This window comes from Equus quagga, unplaced genomic scaffold (assembly GCF_021613505.1).
Source record: "Equus quagga isolate Etosha38 unplaced genomic scaffold, UCLA_HA_Equagga_1.0 251_RagTag, whole genome shotgun sequence".
In the NCBI taxonomy this organism is placed as follows: Eukaryota; Metazoa; Chordata; class Mammalia; order Perissodactyla; family Equidae; genus Equus; species Equus quagga.
In genome coordinates this window covers 4,276,267-4,295,302 of record NW_025799859.1, presented here as the reverse complement: position 1 = coordinate 4,295,302, position 19,036 = coordinate 4,276,267, and the positions used below count along the sequence as shown (strand labels likewise).

The following is a 19,036-nucleotide window of genomic DNA, read 5'->3' as shown; positions in this document are numbered from 1 at the left end:
TTAAGCAAGGGGAATAATTGCAACATTTCCTAAAACAGGCCTCCAAGCTTTCTGGGAGCTTCCTCTAGGAAGTTTGTTGTACACGTAAGCAGTTGTGCATAAGTGACACTGACTAACTGACAGACTAAACAAATTCCAACTTAATCGCATTGAACTTTACAGCCGTCATTTCCATGTCGTCTCTTAACCAACTCCATAGCTGTCATTTTTGATGACACAACCTTCAAATTAACTTGGAATTGAGAAACAGCCTTACACTATTAACATGACAGGCTACCTTTGTATTTTTATCAAGATTCATCATCTTCTCAGAAGACTACACCAATATTTTTTTTTTTGAGGAAGATTAGCCCTGAGCTAACTACTGCCAATCTTCGTCTTTTTGCCGAGGAAGACTGGCCCTGAGCTAATATCCATGCCCATCTTCCTCTACTTTATATGTGGGACACCTACCACAGCATGGCATGCCAAGTGTTGCCATGTCCACACCCAGGATCTGAACTGGTGAACCTTGGGCCACTGAGAAGTGGAAGTGCAAACTTAACCACTGTGCCATGGGGCTGGCCCTGACACCCTAGAAAAATCAAAGTGAAAGAAAGGGGAAAAAGAGGGAAAAGAAGGAGAAAGAAAAACATGTATTCTTCTGACTGCAGCAAACTGATAGGTTTTAAACCTATAGGAAAAGTTTATGTTGTTAAAAACGCCTACATTGAAGGCATGGAGTCGTTATTTAACCAAACCATCAATCTATCATATTTGTTTATTTGACACTTTTTTTTGGTCATAAGCACCTTTTGTGTCTTCATTTATGCCAAAGATTTAAATATCTTCTTCATTTTCTCTGTGAAGCTTCTGTAATCTGTAAAGTGAAAGAAAGATGGAATGTTGTTTTGTTTTACTTATAATGTATTGAAAGCCTCTGCATTGCCATAATAATGCCAACATTTATTTCTGTAATGCTTCTTTCTAACAAACCATAAACTTTACGTAGAACTAATCCCATTTATCTTCATAACCTGCTTAGAGTAGTTAAGGACCTGCTGGTTATTAACTCCATTTTATAAATGAGAAATGAGATGATATGGGGACTCCCTCCTGGTCACTCAGTCAGCTAATAACACTGGTTGGATTAAAAATTTGTTTTCAGTCTTTGCTCAGGACCTCGACGGCCCTGAGCTTCACCTGGTTTTCACTGGGACAGACTCTGAGCCATTCCACTCCTTTTTATATCCATCTTTGCCGTTTCTGTGATTAATTAATTTCGTGGAAAAAAAAGAATAGTATATAGGTATATATATATACACATATATATGTATATATATGCAAATATGTGTGTGTATATATACACACACACATATACAACCAGATTCTAAATCATTATCAATAAATGCTTGTCAAGCTACAAAAACAATCCATGCTGCAATTATGCTAACTATTCAATTTTCAGATTCTTGAGATGAGGAGTGGTTTTTGGGAAGTACAGGAATCAAAGGTCACATATCTGCAACTGGTCTTTTATGTGCATTTCTGTCAGAATAGCTATTTAGCTGTCTTCGGGTAACCCTTTTACAAAGAGAAAATAATTATTTCCCCACCACATCACCATATCTTTTTAGATTTTTATTTTGTTAAGATCTTACACTCCATCCCCCAATTCTAACTCAAAGTTTTTATGACTGCTATTTCAGCCCTCTTTGAGGGGACTACTTTTTCACCACCTTCCCACCCCGGTATCCCTTCCCAGCGCTCTTGACCTCAGGCTCATCAACAAGGAAACAAACTTTAAAAATTTGTATTGAAAATAAATTGCTTTGGGCATAGGAAGAGTTTCTTTTAGTTATATTCCCTAAGTTCTTTTGTTCCAAAGATTAGCAAGTTTTCTGTTCTTTTTAATTTTTCTCTTTTGTGTTTCTAACTTGTTCTGGCATGGCACAAAGAAATATTTTTCCTTTTTCTTCTACAAGGCATATCTTTATTTTTTATTAATTTTCTCAACTCTTACTGTGTAATGGGGAGGTAGAGGATTATTGAATTTTTCAGTTGAATCTATTTTTTGTCACATAATTCCTTCTATTTTCATTGAAGAGCCTTGAAATTTTCCATATATATTGCATCTTCCCTGTATGCAAGGAAAAAATAATTCAATAAAAAAGTATTCATTTTTACATTGTGCCATTTCCTTTCTTTGAGAGATTTGATATTTGTCACTCTTAGTCCTAGATTTTTCTGCGGAACTCTCATTGCTATGGAACTCACTTTTTTTGTAATTTTTTTAAACATTGACACCTGAGCTAACATCTGTTGCCAATTTTCTTTTTCTTGTTCTCTTTTTTTCTTCTTATTCTTCTTCCCAAAGTCCTATACAGTACATAGTTGTATATTCTAGTTGCAGGTCCTTCTGGTTGTGCTATGTGGGATGCCTCCACAGCATGGCTTGATAAGCAGTGCCATGTCCATGCCCAGGATCCAAACTGGCAAAACCCTGGGCCACCGAAGCAGAACAGGCAAAATTAATTACTCTGCTACAGGGCTGGCCCCACTTTTTAATTTTTTAATCTATCTTCAGTCTTCTCTTTTTTTGAGGTAACACTGGTTTATAACATTACATAAATCTCAAGCATGCATCATTATAATTTGACTCCTGTGTAGACTACATCATGTTCACCACTGAAATCTAGTTGTCATCTGTCACCATACACATGTGCTCCTTTACCCCTTTCACCCTCCATGGTACCCTTTTCCCCTCTGGTAACCACTAATCTGTCCTCAGTATCTACGTGTTTGTTTATTTTCTACATATGAGTGAAATCATACAGTAATTGTCTTTCTTCATCTACTTTATTTCACTTAGCATAGTACCCTCAAGGTTTATCTATGTTGTTGAAAATGGCAAGATTTCATCCTTTTTATGGCTGAGTAGTATTCCATTGTATATATATATATATATATACCACATCTTCTTTATCCATTCATCCATTGATGGGCACTTAGGGTATGTTCATTGCAGCATTATTCATAATAGCCAAGACTCGGAAGCACTTTTTTAAAAAAATTCCATCTTAATTTGTTCACTTAAGTTTTAAAGCAAAATATCTTTCTTTTTATTAAACCCTTTCTTCTCCAGTAATATATGCATGCATGCAATAAACTTTTGAACATAAATATTTTCATATCTCTCTCTCACTTATTTTGTTATCACTGAATAGTAAATAATGATGTTGGTAAATGAATGTCAAAACTGGTGTGTACTTACAGAATGAAAACTCAAAGAAGAAATATTTTTCTTAACACTAAGACTCTTTTAAAAAGGTTAAAAGGCAAGAACTAGATTTTAGCTCACAGGATTTCCTAGGCTTGTAATGCACTTTTATTCTATTCTGCATGCCTATGTGTATTTGTTTTTTTTCTCTTTATATCTAAAGAATAAAAGGAGAATCCTCAACAATTTTAAAAGACTTCCTGCCTAAGTAAGATTTTGGAAAACCAGATGGTAAGTTCAAGGAAACAATAAATACAAATCTGAGGAATACTAGATTTTTCAAAGGAAAATTACTTTTTAAATTTTCATGAAAAATAATTATAATTATTTTCTTGACAATATGGATGTTAAGAGCAGGGGAAAGGAAGTGAAAAATTACAAAAGGTTGGTCAATGTAAATTCAGTTGGGCCAGCTGTGTCTGCCAGCTGGCAGTTATCAACGTTAGGATTCTATCCTCCCACAGAGACTGGGAGACAAAACCCCTCTCCTTCCTGTGATTATGTTTCAAAGGAATGGCTTTTAGGTTCTTGAGAAAGACACTCTTGAGTTGTCGGAGATACATATACCTTAAAAGAGACAGAGGAGCTCCTTTTAGTAAAATGTTCTAAGAAAGGGTGGTCAGGGGTCTGCTAGGAAGTGTTGGCTGGCACCAACAATGAAGTCTTCTGGCATCCTTGATCTTCCTCAGCAGGTACATTAAGGGGCTAGGGTCATCCTAGGGATGCTGCCTTCAGCTATTAGAAAATAGGTTAGTGCTTGTTTAATTTTTTATTGTGAGGGACAGGGGGCGGATGAAGTCATTTGTGCTGAGAGTCTGCTCTTTTTATAGGCCAAGTTTGCGATCTAGTCAAGAAGAGGGCACAGAGGAGCCTGGCTAGATGAGAATCATTGTCAGGGATCAGCGTGATGATGCTTATAGTTGGAGCCATGAGCCATCTTAGATTCACTAAGAGCCTTGGGGAATACTCATGATAGGGAATAAGAGGAGGGAGTAGTAGATATAAGGAGAAACACAGTAATGAATATGATCATGAAAATCAAGCAAGGAGAGTATTATCAGAAGAAATAAAAAAGAATGAGATACTGTAAAGTGTGGCATGTAAATCACCAAGACATCACTGACTTGTGTCAGGAAGAGCAAAAGGCCACACTAAAGTTATACTAGATGAATTGGTCCATGATTCTTTCCCCTCCTTCAATAATCTTCCATTTCCTAAAGGCAATTATGAAAAGTAAATTGAAGAATGATCCAGCATTAGAAGAATTATGATGAGAGACCCAGAAAGGCATGAAAGTTGAGGCTAGGAGTAAAGACATCATTAAAATGATTGACCATGTTGTCCATGTTTTGGTAGGACAGTGATCATAATCTGAGGCAGTAATTAATTGCAGGATGAAACACAGATTTCGTGCTCAAACTTGTAGATGCAAACAAGTGTTAAGTTTAGTTATAATGAAAATCCTGACAAATAAGAAGCTAAGGGATGGGAGAGGATGAGAACCCAGTTGAGACTCAGAGATGGTGTTGTTGATGGAGAAAGCCATAACAGTTGAGAAATGCTGAAGAGAAATAAATAAAAGCTTTGATAAATAAATTTTAGGTCACTAAGAATGATAAAAAGGAGATGAAGGGAGGAAATAGAGAAGTTTTAAAAGTTTGTTCAGATTTGAATGTAGCAATTAACAGTGGTGAGAAACAGAAATTTAAAAAATGAGTTGCATAGACTCAAATGATCAGCGTTAAAGAGTAGGTAGAAATTTGAAGATATTTTGGTTAGAATGCCTGTGGGACCGAAGTAAATGTGGTGGTGTAAGCTTGTTTGGAAAAGCACATGTACTTCAATTAATTTTTAGACTTCTTAAAATCTATACCACATAATATGGCACTTAATTAATAGCATGTTAATGAAAAAAAAAAGAGGATTTTTCTTCTGGTAGATTCTAGGGTTCACCTTTTTGAATAACTCTTTCTCTATAGGGCTAGGCACACAGTAAGTGCTCAATAAGTAATTTTCCTTATTATAATTGCTTGTGATTGGGGTATTTACAGGGAATTTAACACTGTTTTATTTTGCTTTAAACATTAGTTGTGTGTTTATATGTATACACCTTCCACTCCATTTAAAGTCAATTTTATTTACTTAAACCACATTTCAATGTGAAATACCTTTTAAGGTGAGCCTTTATTTTTTCCTGTTGGTATTTTTCGTTGGCAGACCAAATGGCTTTTTCTTGCATTATGTTATTTTAACCTTGTGTGCACATATAATATATACTATTTTTATGTAATAAACTTCTTAGATGTGTGTAGCAAACACAAAACTCTGAGTATATCACTTGGCTTTTAAAGATCAGAGAATAATCTCCCTTTATTTAAATAGTCCTAATACCTTTTTATATTGAGTTACATGTCAAAACATTCTATTATTTCCTAGAGATCAAATGTTTCTATCAGTCTCTTAAATTATTTTCTATTTCCAGTACTAATTTCTATCCTCTTTCATTGCAAAACTTGGCAGAGAATCAAACCTCTTTTTCTATGATCCTTATCATCTGGAATAGCCTTTCTCTATTTTCTTGCTTCATTAACTGCCTATCTTAAAAAACAAAAAAAACCCTTCTATTTATGTCTTAACTTCCTTCCCTATTTCTCTCTCTGTTTGTCTCCTTCACATTACGTGATCAAAATTTATATTGTCTAATACTTTAATTTTCCAATAGTCCCACCACTTTTCTACCTAAAAGATCATCAAATATTTACATTATCATCCTACAAGTAATACTAAGACTAAAAGATACAGTAAATGGATCAAATGTCTGAGCTTATTCCAAGGGAAGAAGATAAATAAACTGGAGCCTGACATCTTATAATAAAGAGAGAATTCTGTTTACAAATGTAGATTGTGGCCACTTAGAGTTCAGAAAGCTACTCCTATAAAGCTATAATTTCTAGTTTTCTACTTGTAGAAAAATGGGGATGATAATTTATCCAACAGAGCACCAACCTTGGTAAGCATGATTCTCTGTAGCCTTGTGTAGAGGAATGCAACAATAACAACATTACTGACATGTATTAAGCCCTTTATGTTAAGCACTGTTTAAACACTTGTTGTATGTTAACTCGCATAATCATCCCAGGTGCCTTATGAATCTGGTACTATTATTATTCCCACATTAAATACAGGGAAATGGAAATACAGAACAGTTAAATGAATTGCTCCTGGTCGTATTTCTGGTAAAGTGATAGTGCAGGTATTCAAAGTCATTATCTGAATCCAGAGTTTGTGCTCTTAATTATTACCCTGTTATTACCCTATATGCTTCTTCAATATTTCAGGTCTTAGGCATATAAGAATTAAAGCATAAATACACAGACCCTGCCTTCAATGGATTAATATAGTAGAAATTCATGTTGGTTATTCCACAAATAATTTCAGTTGCTTGCTCTGTGCCTGGAACTTTGTTCATTGTGGGGGATACAACTGAGAACAAGCTAGGCATGTTCCCTGCCCTCACTCCTGTGACGTGACAGACAAAAAGAACACAACCAGCAAACAACATTCTCGTGGATTATGAAGGAAACAAACAAGGGGCAACGAAAAAGAATATATAAACATATAGATGGTATTTAATTTCATGGGAATAGATCAGATAATGTAGAAGAGAGAGTAGAAAAGGAAGAGAAGAGGACCCTAAATGAAACCCTAGATAATGTCTACATTTAAAGGTTGGGTTTAGGTGTTGTTGGCAAAGGAACCTGGGAAAGAGACACCAGTGAGACATGAGAAAAACAGGAGAGAGCATGTCAAACAGACAAACTGAAAACAACTCTTGAAAGGGTTTTAAGAGGATGTAAGACAGTTAACAACTGCTAAGTAACTAGGCAGGATGAAGTACCGTACGTTGGATTTAGCAGTAGAGAAATTGCTGGTTATCTTGAAAAGGATAGTTTCAGTGTAGTTGTTGTAAAAGAAGTCAGGTGATGCTGTAAATGAGAGGCCTGTATGTTGTAGAAAAAGAGCAGAGAAAACAAAAGGACCAATGTCCTTGAGAAGGAGAGAGAGGATAGCATAATCCAGAGAAAAGTAGTGAATTTCCCTGTTATAGGAAGACAGACACTTCTTCTCTTAACAGGAGGGGGCAAGACAATGGAGGCAGAGTTATAGGTTTGGTGGGAAGCTAGAGGGTATGTTTCTGATGAATTTTAGTATCGATAGAAACTACACTGGAAATCTTGCAAGTAATTGATTCCACGATTTTATTTTTTCCATCTAACTTTGTGTTTTTGTCAAAGAATTTTTGTTGTTAGTGCCATCAAGCAGACTTTGACTCCTAGTGACCCTGTGTACAGCAAAGCAGAACCCTGCCGGGTCTTTTTGCACCATCATCTTCCAGTCCTTTATCAGACAATGCTCCACTGCTATTCATAGGGTTTTCATGGCCAATTTTTCAGAAGTGGTGGCCAGGTCCTTCTTCCTAGTCTGCCTTAGTCTGGAAGCTCCTCTGAAACCTGTCCACCATGGGTGACCCTGCTGGTGTTTGAAATACTGGTTGCATAGCTTTCAGCATCACCACAACATGCAGCTGCCACAGTATGATAACCGAAAGACAATGGGCTGGTGTCATTCCCTGACCAGGAAACAAACCTGGGCTGTGGAGGAGTGTGCTGAATCTTAACCACTAGACCACCAGGGCTGACTTGTCAAAGAATACAAAGTATCTATTTAAAATATTAACAATGGAACACCCCATTAGTTAAAGATGAAACTAGAGGATTTATTATGACATTGATCTCTTAAATTTATCCACTTGATAATGTAAATGAATTTATTCTCTTAAATAGTTAATGTCTTCATGCAATCTGTAATTATAAGGCTTAAACATTTTTGAAAGATTAGTCTCTTAATTAATTTGTTAATCTCATTACTTTTTCTTGGATTCCTGATAACAAAAGCTCTAAAATCTAAAGACAAATTACTATTCAAATTCATATTATTCTATGAAGCATTTCACCCTCTAATTACTATTGAAAAGATATCCCCTCAAAAAGACATGTTGCTGTCTGTCTTTGCTTAGTTGCTCTGTGCTCCAACAAATTATTTCAGCTTTTCTGAAGGGGACAAGCTATTATATAAGAAGTGCTTTTAACTGGAAAAGGGACTTGGAGTCTAAAAATCAAGATAATTTACTATTATTCTTGGTTTTCTAAAGCCATTAAAAAACTAGTTTGTTACTTAAACTTGTTTGTTCTAAGTATTTTAGTGATTTAGAAAAGAATTATTATTCGATTTTAATTATTTAAATATAGCTTAAAGACAGATACTGGATCAAGTTATTTACATATGATGTGTAAAGAAACAAATTTGACATCAGAATATGAAGGAAGGTTAGCTTGTACTGAGTCTCATTTCCTCTACTCCACTCTGCTCCACAGAAATCCATCAATAAGAGGCAGCAAAGAAGCTAATACAGATAATTTTGCTGTGAGTCACAATGGCGTAGAACGGATGACACTGATTCAAGTCAGAGTGAAATCAAGGTCTGAAATCACAAACTAAAGGGTTAATATTAAAAAAGTTAGAAGGCAGAATCAGACAAGAGAAAATGGTTGTAGAACAAGGAAGAATACTGAAGGAGCAAGTGAGACTGAATCAGAAGCAAAAGAAATGATATGTTTAAAAAATGGCTGTCAGTAAGGCTCAACCATGTATTTGAAGAAGGAAGGGCAGAGTTGAAAGAAAGAAAGAAAAAGAAGAAGAAGAGGACGAGGAGGAGGAGAAGGAAAGAGAGGGAAGGAGAAGGAGTAAGAGAGGAAATGCATACGTTATTAATGGCTGGGTAAGATGCGATGCTTTTAGTGCTGAAGTCAGCATTGTAACTGAATTCAATTTAGAGGGCTCTTGTTCATTCTGGGATGGAAATCATAAGAGCATTAGAAGCTACATGTATGTGTTCTGTCTAATTAATTATATGCACCTCATTTATTATTTAACTAAACATGCACAACTGACAAGTGTACAGCAAATACTTTTTCTTGAAGTTGCTAATTTATTACCAGAGAGTAGCTCATCAACTGGATATGATGCTGAATTGTTAAGAACCCATGTATACTCGTGCTATTTCTAGATTCCCAAGGCCCTCATTTTTATGCTCTCAAGACTGTTTTTGAAGTTGTTTCTCTTCTTTTTCTGCATAAAAAAATGCCCACATTTTATGGCCCATTAAAAATAATGCACTATAATAATAAATTTAAGGCATTAGCCGTTAATAAATTAGGAAGTTATCCTCTGAAGAGTATTATTTACAAAAAGAATTTAAACAAAGAATACCTGGAGACGCCTTAAAGCAAGAGAACACATATCTAATGATGGACCTTGAGAAAATTCAAAGTACACTTGAGTCTTAGTTTACATAAGAAGGTCTTCCCAGTTTCTCTCATATCATATTAAGAATTTATCGTCTATTCTAACTGTTTATAAGTGAATAGCTGTTGAGACTGTTTTGCATTGTGTGAATTGATTGAGGGAAATGATTTTATTCAGACACCTGGAAATAGAGAGAGACAATTCATTCTCAAGAATGTTCTAGCTCATGACTTTGGCCTGAAGAGTTCCCCCACTTTCTCACAAAGAAAATGAGGATGGATTCCAAGTCACTTTCTAATTATATTTCTCAAAGAAAGTCTGTCTGTACATATCAGGTCTCCTAGCCTCTGCCTAGGGTATACAGTATGACATACCTGAGGGTTTCAGAAAACTTGGAGTTCATGTTTTTCCTGGGAGCTCCAGCATACCAAAGCTGGCTTAATCTTGTTGAGTCAGTTTATCAGCAGGTACTCTTGAAGGAATGAGACCAGTATAATTACTCATGTGTTCAATTTTTTCATCACTTACATTTCTTTGCTTCTGTTAGTGGTGACACAAGATAGAGGCATTTGTTGAGATGTGTCTGAGTCTGTGTAAATTTCAGCTGAGCCTGGGGTTCAGGCTGAAACTCAGATCTTTAATGTTTTTAAATCTGAAAAAAATCCAACAAGACACAATGAGTAAGATTAAGAAAAAACAATACACTGTCACTTAAAAGCTTCAAGCTGTTTGAATTTGCTTCAATACTCCCTTAGGGCAAATTGTTCCTTTGTTTTGGGAAAACCAAGTAAATAGGTCTGTTTTGTTATGCAATGTAAAGCAAAGACTTTCTTCTAGCATGGAAATATTTGAGATGCTCTGATTCCAGGGAATTAAAACTGCTTTGAAGATGATAGTAAAAGCTTGTCTTTGTTAAAAATAAATTACACATCTGTAAACAAGTTTGCTTTTGGAAAAAAATGTGTTTTAGTTCAGTAGGATTATGAGGACAAAGAGAGACTGGTATAGAGTTATTCCCCGTTTAAACCTTTTGAATGTGTTGGGTCTCCTCTTGTTAGAGGGGTGAGTACTTGAAGTTAACCGATGGATCCACATTCGTGAAAGATAAGCTTCATTGCAAAACTTCAGGCACAAGTAGAGTCAAATTCAGGTGGTCAAGAATGGTGCAGTTGTATAGATATGTTCATTCATTGGAACCCACATCATGAGTGGCTACTGGGATTGGCATCTTCTTTCCATTTTATATCTATTTATTTTTGTACATAATAGAACTATTGATTTTGGTTTACTTATTTATTTATTGCCTGCCATCTTACTGAACTCTATTGTTTTTCAGTGAATTCTCTATGTTTTCCATGTGTTTAGTTATAAAAAATATTTTTTTTCCAGCAGGATTGCTTCTTGTTTAAATTTTTAGACTATAATGTAGATTTTTAATTTGTTTAGTTTTTAGTAAGTTAGATTGGTGAAAAAAAGTTGAGCTTTTTAATAGTTAAAGAATTTAAGAATATAAATATTCAGGGCAAAGCGGACAGGTAAAACCTATTGCTATGGTTTAGTTGTGATCAGAGTTGACACATCAAATATTTGGGAGCCTGTCCTGGGCCCTTCCAAATCTGAATAGATATGTGATTGTTCAGATCATACCCCGGCCAGTACCCTTTTTACCAAACCAGATTCGTTTTGCCCACTGCATGATTATGCCAATCACAGAGACAACAAATTTGCAAAGAGAAAGGGTTTAATCATGAGGCAGTCAAGCCAGGAGATGGGAGAACCAATCTCAAATCTGCTTCTCCGAAAAATGGGGATTAGGGATATTTATGGGATAAAGAGGCAGAGTGGTCCGAAGTGGATATGGAGGAAAGGAGAAGTAGGTAATTGATGATCTGCACAAGCATAGTCAAGATTCATGGCACTTCACAGGATGCATGTTCACGAATTGACGACGTTACCATGATCTAAGGGTGGAGTTTTCAGCTCCTTGACGTCAAAGGGTCACCTATGGGTCATCACACTGGCTCAGTTGATGAGGTGGTGGTTCTAACCAGCCTGAACTAGACAAGGAGTCAACTCTCAGTTCCCAAATAACTCAAGCACCTGTTACCATGGTGACCCAAGCATCAGAGCTGTTATCTGTAGGGTGGTTTTCAGTAATGCGTTATCTACTTTTGCAAACAGACAACTAACTGAGTAAAGTTAAAGCAAGTTGGCCCCCAGTTTCACCCTCTACTGGTGCATATCAGTGCTGGTGTAGGATTTGTGAACGGCCTTACATAATATGAGGAAATAAAAATGAAAGCCTATATCTGAAAGATATTTTAGATAATTATTTCCTTTTATTTATTAATGTGGAAAAAACACAGAAAGGACTCTAAATCTTCAAACCAGAGGGGTCATAATCTAATTTATAGTAAGCAATCTACCTTGGAATTGTCGACCAATTATGAGCTAGACTCTGATAGACTTAAACAAAAAGATGTTTATTTGGGGTTTGCTCGGACTGCAGCCCAGGAACCCAGATTCAAGTGCTCCTTAGTGCTACTTGAATCTGTGTTCCAGCCATTGAAGGGAGAGGGAAGATTGTACAGTCATGGCTAACAAAGATGAAGAAAAAAAAGGGAAAGAAATGTCTTTTAACAAATTCCAGTCTCAAAGCAGTCATGGGGTAAGAGTCTGTTGAAACAAGCTATTAAAACTTAGGAATGTAGGAGATGACCTTGACAGGCATGAGGTCTCTGTCCTGATAATCTTATCTTCCTTGAGAAGACTTGAAAATGCATTTCAGGCATCTAATGGGTTCACGAGTTCATGCTGAAGGAGGAATTTGTTCCTCTCCTTTTCATGTCTGCTGGGATCTATTTTAGTGTCTTAAAATAGATTCTGTTACCGTACAAAGGGCACAATCTGCTTGCCACAAGACAAAAGCCAATCGTCAAGAGGCAAGATGGTGGCAGAGAAACGACATTTTATTATAGCTTGCTAGCAAGAGGGAAGATGGCCAACTAATGTCCAAAAGAACCATCTTAAGGGGGGCACAGAATCTTGAAGCAGTTATATAAGCCAGTGGGTCATAGGGGAGGGGGTTAGGAATGTTGATCCTCTGGTGTTACAGACTGGAAGTCGCCACACCAGATCTTTCAGTTGTGATTGATGATGGCTATCAGCATAGACTCTCTGTTTGGGGGGTCATCACATTCCTAAGGAACTCAAAAGAACGAAGTTATCTTCTTATTGCAGCTGGGAGGTTAAATGCACCAGTAGGGGTCATAGAATCTACAGAACAGGTGGATCTCCTGAAGGGTGCAAATCCAGCCGGATTCGTTAGTCAGAAGTCATTCAAAGTTACAATGGGGTCTCTTTTCTACAATACAGCTTCCCTTATGTCAACCTTGTATTGAGTCAGTTTCAACTCCATCTTTTTACAATTCCACAGAATCTATTGCAATCTATTTACTAGTTAAATAGTTAGAAAAGGGAAAATCGTCCATCTAGTTAATCATTTATAAAATGATTTGTAAAAAAATTCATTTGTAATCATTTTAGTAAGGTAAATTCGAGAGAAATTAGCAGATATTTTAATTTCCTACAATATCTCCACTGGCTGGCAATTAAACCACATCCAAATACCTTAAAATGCTTTAAAATAACTTTGTATAATATTTCCCATTATACATATATATAGAGAGAGAGAGACAGAGAGAGACAAAGTCTCTTTTGGATCTCGCAGCAACCCTGTAGCTAGAGTCATAATAGAAACATCAGTATTTATTAAATTAGAACTTAACTTTACCCAATTCATTGATGCTTTTTTGTCCCATTATTTTATACATTTCCTTCAAGGTAGCTCTGGTTCTACTTTGATGGTTCATATACCATACAATTCACACATTTAAAGTGCACAATTTAATAGTTTTTAGATAGTCATGTAACCATCACCACCATCATTTTGAGAATATTTTTATCACCCTCCCCCCAAAATAAACCCATACCAATTAGTAGTCACTTCTTATTTCCCCCATGCTCCTTAACAATTAGCAACCACTAGTTTACATTCTGTCTTTCGGATGGGCTGTTCTAAACATTTAACGTAAAGGGATTTATAGAGTAAGTGGTCTTACGTGACTGGCTTCTTTCACTTTGTATAATATTTTCAAAGTTCATCCATGTTTTAGTTTATATCGATACTTCATTCTTTTTTATTGCTGAATGATATTGCATTGAATAGCTGTATCACCTTTTATTCATCCATTCATCAGTTGATTGTCATTTGGGCTGTTTCCGCTTTTGGCTATTATGAATAAAGCTGCTATGAATATGTGGATATATGTTTTCATTTCTCTTGAGTATAGATCCAGCAGTGGAATTGGTAGATCATATGATAACTATACGTTTAATATTTTGACAAACTGCCAGTCTCTTTTCTAAAGCAGCTGCATCATTTTACAGTGCCACCAGCAATGTATGAGGGTTACAATTTCTCCGCATCTTTGACAAAACTTATCTTTTTTTCATTGCAGTCATCACAGTGGATGCGAAGTATTTGCATTTCTCTGATGGCTAATAATATTGAGCATTTTTCATGTTGTTATCAGCCATTTGTATACCTTCATTGGAGAAATATCTATTCACATTTGTTGCCCATTTTTCCACTGGGTTATTTATTACTCTATTGTTGAGTTGTGAGAGTTCTTTATGTATTTGTGATACAAGTCCGTTATTGCATAAATAATTTGCAAATATTTTCTCCCAAAATCTCCGTAAGTTGGCTTTTTTTTTTCTTGAATAGGGTCTTTTGAAGCACAAAAGTTTTTAATTTCGATGAAGTCCAATTTATCTATTTTTTCTTTTACCATTTGTGCTTTTGGTGTCATGTCTAAAAAGGCTTTGCCTAACCTGATTTATAAAGATTTATTCGTCTATTTTTTTCTAAGATTTTTATAGTTTACCTTCTACGTTTAGCTCTAAGATACATTTTGAGTATACCTGTGTGCGTGTGTGAGTATGGTATGAGGAAGGAATCCATCATTATTCTTTTGCATGTGGATATACAATCATTGCAAACAATTTGTTAAAAAGATTATTTTTTCCCCAGTGAATTTTTCTGGTACCTTGTTCAAAAATCAATTTACCGTAAATGCAGGGGTTTATTTTTGGACTATCAGTTCCATTCCGTTGATCTATATGTCTATACTTATGACAGTACCACACTATCTTGATTACTGTAACTTTGTAGTTTAAAATCAGGAAATATGAGTGCTCTAAATTTGTTCTTCTTTTACAAGGTTGTTTTAGCTATTTTGGGTCGCTTGCATTTTCATATGGATTTTAAGATCAGTTTGTCAATTTCTTGGAAAAAGCTAGTTGGAATCTTATTGGGGATTACATTGGCTCTGTAGATCTATTTGGAAACTCTTGCCATCTTAATGACATTAAGTCTTCCGATCCATAAACACGGTTACCTTTCCATTTTTTGTCTTTAATTTATTTCAATAATGTTTTATAATTTTCAGTGAACAAGTTTTAAGATTACAATTCTTTTCTTAAAATTTTTCCTAATTTTATTTGCATGCCTTTTATTTTTAATGCTTTTAAATGCTATTATAAATGGAACTGTCTTTTGAATTTCATTTTTTGATTGTTCGTTACTACTGTATAGACATACAAGTAATTTTTGTATGTCGCTCTTGTACCCTGCAAGCTGGCTGAATGCTTTTATAATTCTAGTAGTTTTCTAGTGAATTACTTAAGATTTTGTAGATATAAAAACATCTCGTCTGCAAAAAGAGATAGTTTTCCTTCTTCTTTTCCAATCTGGATGACTTTTCTTCCTTTTTTTTTTAGCCCAGTTACCCTAACTAAACCTCTGATACAATGCCAAATAAAAAGGCAAGAGTGAACATCCTTGTCTTGTTCTTGTTATAGGGGGAAAGGTTTCATTTTTTCACCACTAGGTATAAAGTAAGCCTTGGGGTTTTTATAGATTCTTTTCATCAGTTTGAGGAAATTCCCTTCTATTCCTAGTCTTTTGAGTATGTTTATGTTGAAAGCGTATTGGATGTTGTCAAATACAGTTGTAACTCAACCACGTCAAGTTAGTGGCTCGTTGCAGTGAGGGAGATGGCACACCAGGAGAGCCGCAGGTTACCTCCCTCCCTCCCTCCCTCCCTCCCTCCTGAAAGGAGGAAAGAAAGGTTATTAGGGGATTTTTAGCGAAGAGTAGAGTTTAGGCAAAATTTAAGTAAATTAGTGTTTTGTTAGGCTTAAGGTAAAGCCTATGCGTACTCTGTAGAGTTCAACATCAGGTCTGGATTGTGAACTGGACTCAAGATTCTGTTTCTCTGGAAACTACAAAGTTAAGACAGACATGGAATGCTGTATCCAGAAACTTCTTATTTTAAGCTCGGTTCCTGGGTTGGAAATCGAGCCTGCTTCTCTGTGTCTTTAGATACTCGAGGAAAGATTGAGATACTTCATACTACTGACATAGTTTCAAATGGCAAAGTTTCTGATACTCTGTGCCTTTAGAAACAAGCCAGTAAGAGAATAATACACTTTCAACAAGGGAGGCCATTATGACACTTTACAGTTATAGTGTGTCCTTGAGATAAATATTATTTCCTGTTAACTTTGAAAAAGGATTTATCTGTGACTATTATTCCACCCAGATGAATGGCAATGTTTTGTACATGTGGCTCCCTTCCAAGAACATCCTTCACTGTTTTTCCCATTTTGTAAGCTCTTATCCTGCCTTTAGAAAACTGTGCAGACAGGATTGAGCTGTTGTCCCTTCTTCAGTAAGACAACCGGTGAGATGAAGTGTGTTGTCTATGAAGTTCTTTGGGTAGCTGTCAGAGTAGTGGTCAGTGTCACTGTGCCAGGCTGGTAGGATCAGTTTCCCCACTCATTGATGTGGAAACTAGAATTCAGGAAATTAGATATAGCCATGATTCTGAGTTATTTGCCTGCCTTCTATTTTTTGATGAGTCAATTTCCTCTCCTCACTTCTACAGAAACACATCTGTATCTCATCCATGCTTAGCCAAACCCAATTCCCTGCTCAAAGGGAAGTGAGAGTAAAGGTGACGCTCTCTCTCTTTTTTTTTTCCCAAGTGCATAGGGTGAGGAAATGGTATTTTTATTGGCTATGCATCAAACTTTCAGTATAATTCTTTTGCTGGAGCTGAAGGAATGGGGCTGCTGAAATAGAACTGTTAGAGTTATTTTCTTAATTATGCCTATTCTATCACCCTTGAATTTCAAAGGTGTTTAACTCTGTGTTGATTTACTCTGTTCAATATTTCAGAACTGGTTGACTGGATAGATAGGCATTTTACTTTGATTTTCAAACTATATAATTATCTGCCAGGGCCAGGAACTCCAAGTTCTTATTCTACCTGTTCAACTGGTTTAGGAGCCTCAGTGTTCACAGACATACACACATGCCACATGATCCCACATTCTATTAAGTCATCATAGAATAGACATGAATCTCAATTGAAATATTTTTCATGATCTTAAAATTTGATATATGTCTTTAATTGGCTATTTGTTAATGACAAATACAATTTTTATAGGGAATTGAATATCTTTTTTTGAGAAAGAAATGTTACTGAAGTATTTTAAAAAGTAGCACCAGATTATGATTAAGTGTACTGTCAGGTTATCATCTATTGCAAAAATAAAATAAAAGAGATTGTACCTGGACAGTGAGATATATTATGTACTCTAGTAACCAGGGAACTGTGTCAACATAGAAAAGAAGAACCTGTTTCATCTCGATGGTGTTACCAAGTGGTTTCTTCTTTATTTGGCAGGAAAAGGTGGCCATGAGGAAGATCTGTCAATGTCAGTAGAAAGGGAAGGTGCAGAATGAGGATGGATTAATGATTCTGACTTGCTTGGAGCTTTTCAGAGCTATGCCATTTCTCATTCTATTTGTGAATGATGAAGGAGTGTAATGTTGCTTATACTACTAATAGAGTTAACTTCATTTCTAAAATGATTTCAAAGTGTAAAAGTGGAATGGATGATTTATTAATAACTGAAACACCTTAATCAACTTTCCACCTACTTACCTCAAATAGAAAACACCTTGTGATTCATATAAAAAGAGTTTAATAGATTTTATTATGATTATGTTTTACAATTTTTCTTCCATAAACTCTAGCTGGGGTTTCCATACTAATCACCCAGATTAATTTCTCGTAAATTGTTTTGTTGATTGTGTGAGAGGAGGCTACTCATGGTAAATTACTAGTTATACAATTCACCCAGAGTCAGACAAGTTGAAACTAATGAATCATTTGTTTGGTCCCAGCTTGGTGTGGATTGAGAATAAGTGATAGAGGCTATAAACCCATCTATAACTAGTGGTGCTAAGGATTACAGACTCTTGGAAGCAGGTGAACCTGTGTTCAAAATCTTGCTTTAACACTGTTGGTTCTGTGACCATGGGTTTCAGTTTCCTTCTTAGGAAAAGAACAGTAAAGCAAACTTCCCAGAGTAGATTTACACATAAAATAAAGTGCTGTATGCAAAGCAATTAGCATGATTCCTAGCCGAAAGACAGCGCCCCATAAATGGTAGCTATTAATTCTGTTACTAGTGGATTTTTCTCTGTTGCGTGTAGAAAAAGAAACAAATGACAGAAATTTAATCACTTTAAAGAAATCTAGTTCAAAATGTGTTAATATTGTTTTGCATTCTCACTAAACCAGGTGACCACCAAACTAAATATGTACCCATCTTAAACATGAAAATAATCCTTTCCATTTACCTATTTTCTGAAGAGCTGAAGATTTCCTTTCAGAGTTTCCCTGAGAGAAAAACAGTAGAAAAGACTCTGCCTGTTATAATGTTAATTTCTTACTATGACTGCCAAAGCTATATATATTCTTTCTTAAATTAAACACGCTAAGAGTAACTCTGAGGAAAACAGATAACATGAAGGAAAAATGATATAATTTGGTTATGTTTAAAGATTTACTCAAAGCAGCTCTGTGAAAAATAAAACAGCTACTCTATGTTATCCTACTGATTGGGAACACAATTTTAAGAAATAATTACTCTTGTTTTTCACATTGTCACTTTTATGTATTAGAATCTATGTACTGCCATTTATCTTTTTCTGACAATATTTAAAGCATGACTTAACTGGTAATTAATTGTATTTTCTTTTGTTTTTATATCACATTAGTTGAATAGAATCAAAGAACTCACTGCATTAACTTATTAAAACATTCTCTTCCATTGTTTGATAGTTGCAATTGTGGAGTTGGATTTTGGCTTTTTGATATTCTTGTTGTAGTTTTTGATGTGTTTGCTTTTTCTTGAAGTTTCCAAATATAGTATCAAGAGAAGTCATTATGATTGTACCTAAATTGTATCTCTGACATCTTTAAATTGTTG

The 19,036-nt window shown here is 35.5% G+C and overlaps 1 protein-coding gene across 1 annotated transcript in view; it reads left to right on the top strand.

Annotated features, from left to right (window-relative positions):
• The window catches only part of LOC124233810 (low-density lipoprotein receptor-related protein 1B-like), a 792,861-nt gene that overhangs the window by 439,334 nt on the left and 334,491 nt on the right, over positions 1–19,036 (top strand). The window lies entirely within an intron of this gene.